Source organism: Bidens hawaiensis, unplaced genomic scaffold (assembly GCF_021521415.1).
Source record: "Bidens hawaiensis isolate Kalapana, Puna unplaced genomic scaffold, B.hawaiensis_p1.1 tig00047003_1, whole genome shotgun sequence".
Taxonomy (NCBI): domain Eukaryota; kingdom Viridiplantae; phylum Streptophyta; class Magnoliopsida; order Asterales; family Asteraceae; genus Bidens; species Bidens hawaiensis.
The window spans coordinates 24771-32872 of NW_027498408.1; the positions used below are offsets into that span (position 1 = coordinate 24771).

At 34.7% G+C, this 8102-nt stretch overlaps 2 pseudogenes; both read left to right on the forward strand.

Moving 5' to 3' along the window:
- Window positions 1-568: 568 nt before the first annotated feature.
- LOC143596789 (dirigent protein 21 pseudogene) lies at window positions 569-1616 on the forward strand (annotated as a pseudogene).
- Window positions 1617-3331: 1715 nt separating this feature from the next.
- On the forward strand, window positions 3332-4309 carry LOC143596790 (dirigent protein 21 pseudogene; annotated as a pseudogene).
- The last annotated feature ends 3793 nt before the right edge of the window (window positions 4310-8102 follow it).

The following is an 8102-nucleotide window of genomic DNA, read 5'->3' on the forward strand; positions in this document are numbered from 1 at the left end:
TTCTTCTAGACGCACCTCATAATAGATTTACAAATTTTTGAGACGTACAAAATTAGAATTGAAAATATCAATTACACTAGAAGTCATATAAGTTCTTCATATGTTTCTCCAAAACACATCATTTTTCTATAACAATCAGCTCAGGGGAACAACAAGCTGTATAGGACTTTTACAAACATAAAAAAAACATGCACATAATAAAAATACCATTCTTTAAAAACATTAAAAACTCACCTAATAAAGAAATCATAAAAACACACAAAAACATTGTTACGTGATAAACACCTTTTATAATTTATTTTTTTTTTTCAATTAAGACCCAAACCTTCTCATCTGACCCAACCACCTACAAAAAGTTATATTTTCGAATGTTTGCAATAGATAAAAATAGGTAAAGTACTAAAAACGCCTCTTAAAAATTTATTATTGTAGATGCCCTACGTTTTTCAAATTATTAGGGATATTTGTCAAAAAGAAAAACAAAGTTATTCATTTTGTATTGTCTGCATTTATTTATATATTTTGATGCATTGACCGGCTCAATGATAATTAATTAACAAATACTGTTAAAGGAAGTCATCAAACTCTTGCATTAAATATTTGACAATGAAATCTACGTGGTTGTTAAATGAGAGTCAAACAATACACATTTGTTGAACAAGTACTTATTCTTCCAATAATCCATGATGCAATTAAAGCTTCAATTGTGTATACAAGCCACTGACTTGTAATATATGGACCTTTCTTACTCTCATTCAACTATAAAGGCCCTAACCACCATCCATTGGAAATACATAATATCCACAATTTTCTAGTTCAATTCAATTAATTAACCTCATGGCCAACAAACTTATCTCCATCACCTTCATAGTCTTCATGTTCTCCCAGCTCCTTGTTGGGAAATCTCAAACTTTCTCAACCAGCTTGCCACGATCAATGCTACAACATGGAACACAAAACCTAACACGCCTCCACTTCTTCTTCCACGACGTACTTGATGGCCCAAATGCAACTGCCGTTCGGGTGGCTTCAGCCCCCATAACCAACACCTCCGCCACTGCTTTTGGGGTGGTGGTCATAATGGACAACCTCCTAACAATGGGGCCAGAACCTAACTCTACACGGGTGGGAAGAGCACAAGGGATGTACGCATCAGCGGATTTTAATAACATGAGTTTTATGATGGTTCAGAATTACGTGTTTGATGAAGGAAGGTTTAATGGGAGCACTTTGAGTATATTGGGTCGGAACCCTATTATGTCTTCGGTGAGAGAGTTTCCGGTAGTTGGAGGAACTGGTGTTTTCCGATTTGCTCGTGGGTATGCTGAAGCTCGAACTTTTTTCCTAAATGTAACAAGTGGAGATGCCATTGTAGAGTACAACGTTTATGTTCTACATTGATAACTGCATGTTTTCATTCTTTAATTGTTATTAAGTAATAAAAATCAAGTAAGATTATATCATTTGATTTAGGTTAATATATTTTGTCTTCTAACACTCACCGTAGTCACAACATATGAAATATCAGACGCTCAGACTATATAACGTAAAACAATTAATACATTTTGGAACACAAAAAAACACATAATCTGAAAAAAAAATAAGAAGAAGAAAAACCATGAAAACTTAATTAAAGAGTAAGAAAACTTTGTGATGACATATTACGACGACTCGCCATTAATGTTTTAAACACCAAAATTCCTACTATTGTATTATGTTGGCCAGACAAAGAAGGATTATGATTTATCAAATTTCATAGCTAGACAGCTCAGGACTCAAGAGCATAATTGCGTTGTATATCATAACTTACAAGGTCAGCTTGTGGTTAAAGAAGGTAAGTAAGTTGTGATACATCTATTGTCGTTTATGAAAGTCCCTTATATACTTCTTACAAATCATGTTATTGGCAAAACTTAAGAACAAGTCTCCGACACAATACCAACTAACAAACCGTGATCAATATCCTCTACTAGTTAAATCGTATATGGGTGTGGGGAATCTGTACGTTGTGGTGCTCAAAATAATCAGTTGTATAGAAAGGGATAATATAAATGGTTTAGGAAAACATTTATATTCACGATATATGTATGTGTATGTCTTACCAAATCACCATAAACGGGGAACAAGATATACTTTCCAAGACTATTACATATCTAAGAAAGTATCGGTGTCAATTTATTGAGAACTAAACATCATTGTTTATTGTTACCCTCATACATGCATGGATAATAGCTAGTTGGTCATAAAGAACACCTGCCATGTGGCAACACAGAAGTTAGAGCTAGTGTGATTCAATGTTAATTATACGCATCTTTTAATAGTAATATATAATCATATGATTTGTGTTAAACGAACCGAACAAAGTTATTTGTTTGATTTATAAATGAATGAACATAAACAAAGAATTATGCTTGATTAATTAAATGGACAAACATGAACAAATGTTTGCTCGTTTAATTGAGTTAACAAACATTTGGTAAAGGGCTCATTTGCTTTCGTTTGTGTTGGTTCAAATATATATTTATTTCAAAGTACTGTACTTTTTTATGTTCCCGATGGTTATGTATTACATTTGGGTGAATGTTGTTTTCTTTTAATTTCAAATCTATATATGCTATTTGTTTTCATGCAATTATGTTGGTTTGTGTTTGATTAATAAATAAACGAACGAATACGAACAAATTCATTTCCATAATGAGCGATCACGAATAGGAAATTCCATTTGGTATGTGTCTATGAACCATTCTTTTTTCCGGTAAATTCATTGCATGAACATTTAATTTGATTAGGTCCATTTATGGGGTGGCCCAAGATGTTTGTCATGAAAAGGCTATGTACTTTACTAATACTCTAAAAGAGAAGCAAGTACTTCGCATTATTTGACAATGGACAAACATGCAATATTCTACGTGGTTGATGGCTTGATGGAGTCAAAACCTCACACTTTTGTTGACCTTGACCATTTAATTATCTAGAAATAATCCATACAAGTATGCAATTAAGATCACCCACGACGCTGGGTGTTTCGGGTCCCATCCGAATCAAGGTGGCGAAACACAAACGGGTAGGGAGCGGACTTCCGTGTTGAGGGGCGAAGTCCATGTAGCAAGGTTCTTGTCTACAAACTCTATGGCGGACAAAGTGACCGGTCCCCCTCTTTTGCATACATACACACACAATTATAATATTTTTGTTTAATAAATAGAGTTTGTGAAAGTTTGGTGTTGTGAAAGAAAATTGAGGTTTTTGAGATAAGTTCTAATTTTGATGTTGATGTAACGTTTTATGAAATTCAGCGTTGGTGGTGCTATAAAGCTTCAAGTTATTATGTTTTGACGGTGAGCACATTCTATAAAACTAAATAATTATTATTAACACAATAATATTTTTTTAATGAACATAATTCAAAATTTGTACACCTTTGACAATTTATATTAGATTCGTTTGACCTTTCTTCTTTCATCCAAGTATAAGAACCCAAAGCACCAAGCAAAGGAAAAACATATTATCCACCATTTCCCATCTCTATTCAATTTAACATCATGGCCAACAAACTTATCATCTCCACCACCTTCCTAGTCTTCTTTTTCTCCCTACTAGTTTTCGGGCAATCTCAAACTTTCTCAACTAGCTTGCCACGATCGACGATCAGACTCCAAAGACAGAACCTAACGCGCTTACACTTCTTCTTCCATGACGTAGTTGGTGGCCCAAATGCAACAGCCATTCGGGTGGCTGCAGCCCCCATTACCAACACTTCTGCCACTGGGTTCGGGGCGGTAGTCATGATGGACAACCTTCTTACAATTGGTCCGGAACCAAACTCTACACGGGTGGGAAGAGCACAAGGGATGTACGCGTCAGCAGATTTTAATAACATGAGTTTTATGATGGTCCAGAATTACGTTTTTGATGAAGAAAGGTTTAATGGAAGCACTTTGAGTATATTGGGTCGAAACCCTATCGCGTCCTCGGTTAGAGAGTTTCCGGTGGTTGGAGGAACTGGTGTGTTTCGATTTGCCCTTGGGTATGCTGAAGCCCGAACTTTTTTCTTCAATGCAACCAATGGAGATGCCATTGTGGAATACAATGTTTATGTTCTTCATTGATGATTTCTTATTTTCATTCTTGCTTATTATCTAAACTTGTTTGTTTGTTTGTTTTAAAATATGGTTAAATCGGTTATGATCTGTAGGTTTTATAACAACTGAATAAATGTTATTGGCATTCAGTTATTATTAAAGTAGTTTTATTGGAGTACTTTATATAACTATAATTATACATTTATAACAATATTATGACTAAAACATGTCCAAGACTCTTAAGTACTTACTTGGGTCTGTAAATTCTAACGTGGTATAGTGGTAGAAAGTCTGAGTTTTTAACGGAGACCTAGGCTCAAACCCTGCTAACAACGCTTTGGAGGGGACATGGGTGGCTCAATGAAGAAAGACCGGGATCTTTGTGATCTCCGGTTCGATCCTGAGGGTGTCCGGGGTTTACCACCAGTGAGCATTCGGGCGGGTGGGTTTTCCACAAAACTGGAGATAACTGGGAGTCATTTAAGAGCTTTGTACGACTGGGTTAAGCTAACTGACGGTGGCCTTTTGCCATTAGATCAACTATACAAAGTACATAGGTAATTCTCTATTTATTAGTTGTTAATAAAAGAAAAAGAAAAAAAAATGAAAAGAAAAGTAGTTGCTTGCGTCACTAACTTTATGGGTAAAATACACAAGCCTGGCAGGAAGCCCATATGTTGTATTGGACTATTGGCTAATATGATAATTGTAATCACAATTCACAAACTTAAAAGCTTTTTTTAGATTTGTATACTTTTATGGAGTTTTGTATACTTTTATGCAGTTTTGTGGCCTTAAATTTAGGGATGGTAATGGATTGGGTTTAGGTCAGGTTTAGGTATTTTTAAACTCATACTTGGTTATTAAAGTTCGTCTCAAATCTGTCCCAATCAGTCAGGTTTTAGTCGGGTAATTATCCTTCGGGTTTCGGGTTTTTAAACTCATATAGGATTTTTGACAAAATACCCGTTGGGTACACCCGACTCAAAACTCGCCGGGTTTCTACCGAATTTTGACAAAATATAACTGATCGATTACAAAGATGGTTACCATAAAGATAAAATATCTCAAATAATTGATATAAACAAGTTTCAACAAATAATATATTTGGAATATAGTATGTATATATATATATATATATATATATAATAAGCGATATTGGGTACATCGTGTATATAATCGGGTAAATTGGTCTATGTTATCGGGTAATTGGGTCGGGTAACCTGGTATATTAGAAATCCCAAACCTATCCCAAACCCACGAAAAACGTAAAAACTAATCCCAAACCCTAATGGGTCGGGTATTACCGTCTCATTTATATAGGGTTTCGGGTTTTCCCATCGAGTTCGGGTTTCTTTGTTATCCCTTTCTAAATTATTAGTATTTACCGTTTAATCTAAATTATTATTATTATTATCACCTATAAGTTATACATCTTATTTGCACTATTTTAATGAAAAGGATTACACTTTAATTTTTATACATTTATTATATATTTTACAGTTTAAAGATTTTTTTTGTAATTGCAGCATTTATAAAATATACTTTGTTTTAAGTAATGAATCAAGCTATCACTTTAGGCCATGTGTAGTCATAATGCCCCACCCCTGGGCATTAAGCGCAATGTGGTGCCGCTAGTCAGAGTTATGGGTTTTTGCAAAAAGATGGTGTATTCATAAATCTCCACCCCCGGGCATTTTGCGTCACATGGCGCCCAGTCACTTTTATTTTTTATTTGTTTTTTTTCATGAACCATGAACCAAACCCATCCTAACCTACTCCATAACCCTGAAGAAGATAAAATAACCCAAAAGCCTCCAATAAATTTCGTCACCGTTGAGGACGGATTTTACCGATCTGGGTTCCCCCAATCCACCGATTTCCCATTTCTCGATACCTTTAGGCTTCGATCTGTCATGTGGTTTCAATTCTCGTTGTTGTTGTTGTTGTTGTCGTTGTTGTTAATTGATTCAATTGATGGTTAATTTGGGTTTTATGTGTTGGTGTAGATGCTTGTGTGTTGAAGAGTACCCTAAGGAGAATCTGGAGTACTTGAATTCGAGGAATATTAAGTTGTTTCAGTTTGGAATCATGGCACCAAGGTAATTAGGTATTTCATTCCGCTGATTGTTAAAGTTTTGAGAAGTTAGGGATAATTGGAGTAGTTAATTGTTTAATTTCAAAAATCGGGCTCATTCAAGCGTTTTATACAAAACACCTATTCAAAAAAACACACCCACAACGCCGGAGGTGGGGGGTTGTGCTCCGGCGTTTTCATACAAAACGCATGCAAACGCCAGGAGTACGGGTGGTCTTATCTACTTTGTCCAAATGATATTAGTATTTATAGTGCCCAAAATGTTAAATTTACATTGCATTACGTTGTTAGTTCTCAAAAGTGTAAAGTTCCAAACATGTATGGCGGATTCACAAGAAAGTCCTCACTAACCACGTTTGAGAAATTCCATCATTTTAATACAAATAAATGTAATAAGTTTGGATACTAACACCATTTGAAGAAAGTAGCATTCTAAAAATCACGTATACAGAAATTATAATAGAAAGGGTATTAGAGCCAAGTGAAGAATATACAAAGGAAGAACTTGAATAACAATCACAAATCTCGATCGTGCAGCAGCAAGGCCGTCTCCAATGATTTAAATACCTCGGTCGTGCCGATATAAAAAAGCAAGTAAGCCTTAACAAATAACGAAATATATAAGCTAATTTTTATAAACGGCGATTAATGTTATAACAATAAATATAAAAAATATATAATACGAATGTAATACCCAAATTTCGAAACCCTAAAACTTAATACTAATACAAGTTATTAATAAAAACTTTATTAAAATTAATATAGTTATTTTAATATATACTCATTTTTTTAAAATTGTTTAAAGGATTTTAAATGGTATGTTGAAATAAAAGTTAAGGGTGAAGTATAACTAAAACAAAACTAAAAGGGGTAAGTATGTAAATAATATATTTAATTATGAAATAAAGAGCATGGACTATTTTTGCCATTACTTAAAACTTGATTTTGTTGTTTTCTTCTCCACCAAGACTTTCCAGCAAAGTTATGAGGTGAACCGATTTTCCGGTGACTTTTATGTGACATTCGTCAATTTCGGGTCCTATTTGTATTCGTTTATCATGTAAACCAACCCGATTTATATCCCGAATATTTCAAATATATAAAATATTGGACTTTATGTTACTAAATCATTCCCGCTTGTTCAATTTGAAAAACCCTTTTTACGGATTCGAAAACGTCTTTAAAACGCTCAAATTACATCGACAACGAACTTCCGGTACGCAAAACGAACCACGCAAGACGAGTTGTACCAACCTCACCCCTAGGGGGCGCCGCGCCGCGCGGCCATTAAGGGGCAGGGGGTCGCATAGCGCAGCCTGGTACTTGCAGCAACCAAGTTCGTTATTTGTTTATATTATCACTTGTTTGACCCTTTAAACCAATGAGAAAGCATGGAAATCTCTAAAGCAACCTTATAGATAACCTTAACACCTTATCCTTCACAAAACCAAGCCTGACCACTCATTTGAGCCTGCTCATACTCACCAAACACTCTCAAACTAAGTTCTAAGCTCCAACCTTCAAGATTCTTACTTGTTTGACCTTCAAGAGTCAAACAAGGGTTCCTTTGATTTCTACTAACTCCATATGATTCAAGCTTGTTGTTGCAACATATATATAATATACACCCCTTGTTACCTTTGTTGGTTACTTTTTCGGCCTCGGTCGGTTAAGTTTTGGGCCTCGTAGGAGGACTTCGTGTCCTTGATATATATATGTGTGTGTGTGTGTGTGTTTAAGTTCAAGAGAGAAATCATCTTAATGTGAGAAGTGTGAGAAATCCTTCTAACCAATCAAATTTTTTCTTTTCTTTTTCCCATTTAATTAAATATAAGGATATGATAGTAAAACATACATTCTTTTTATATGGCAACTATTTGTGTTCTTTTTGGTAAGTTTTAATTTAATTAAACAACTATCTT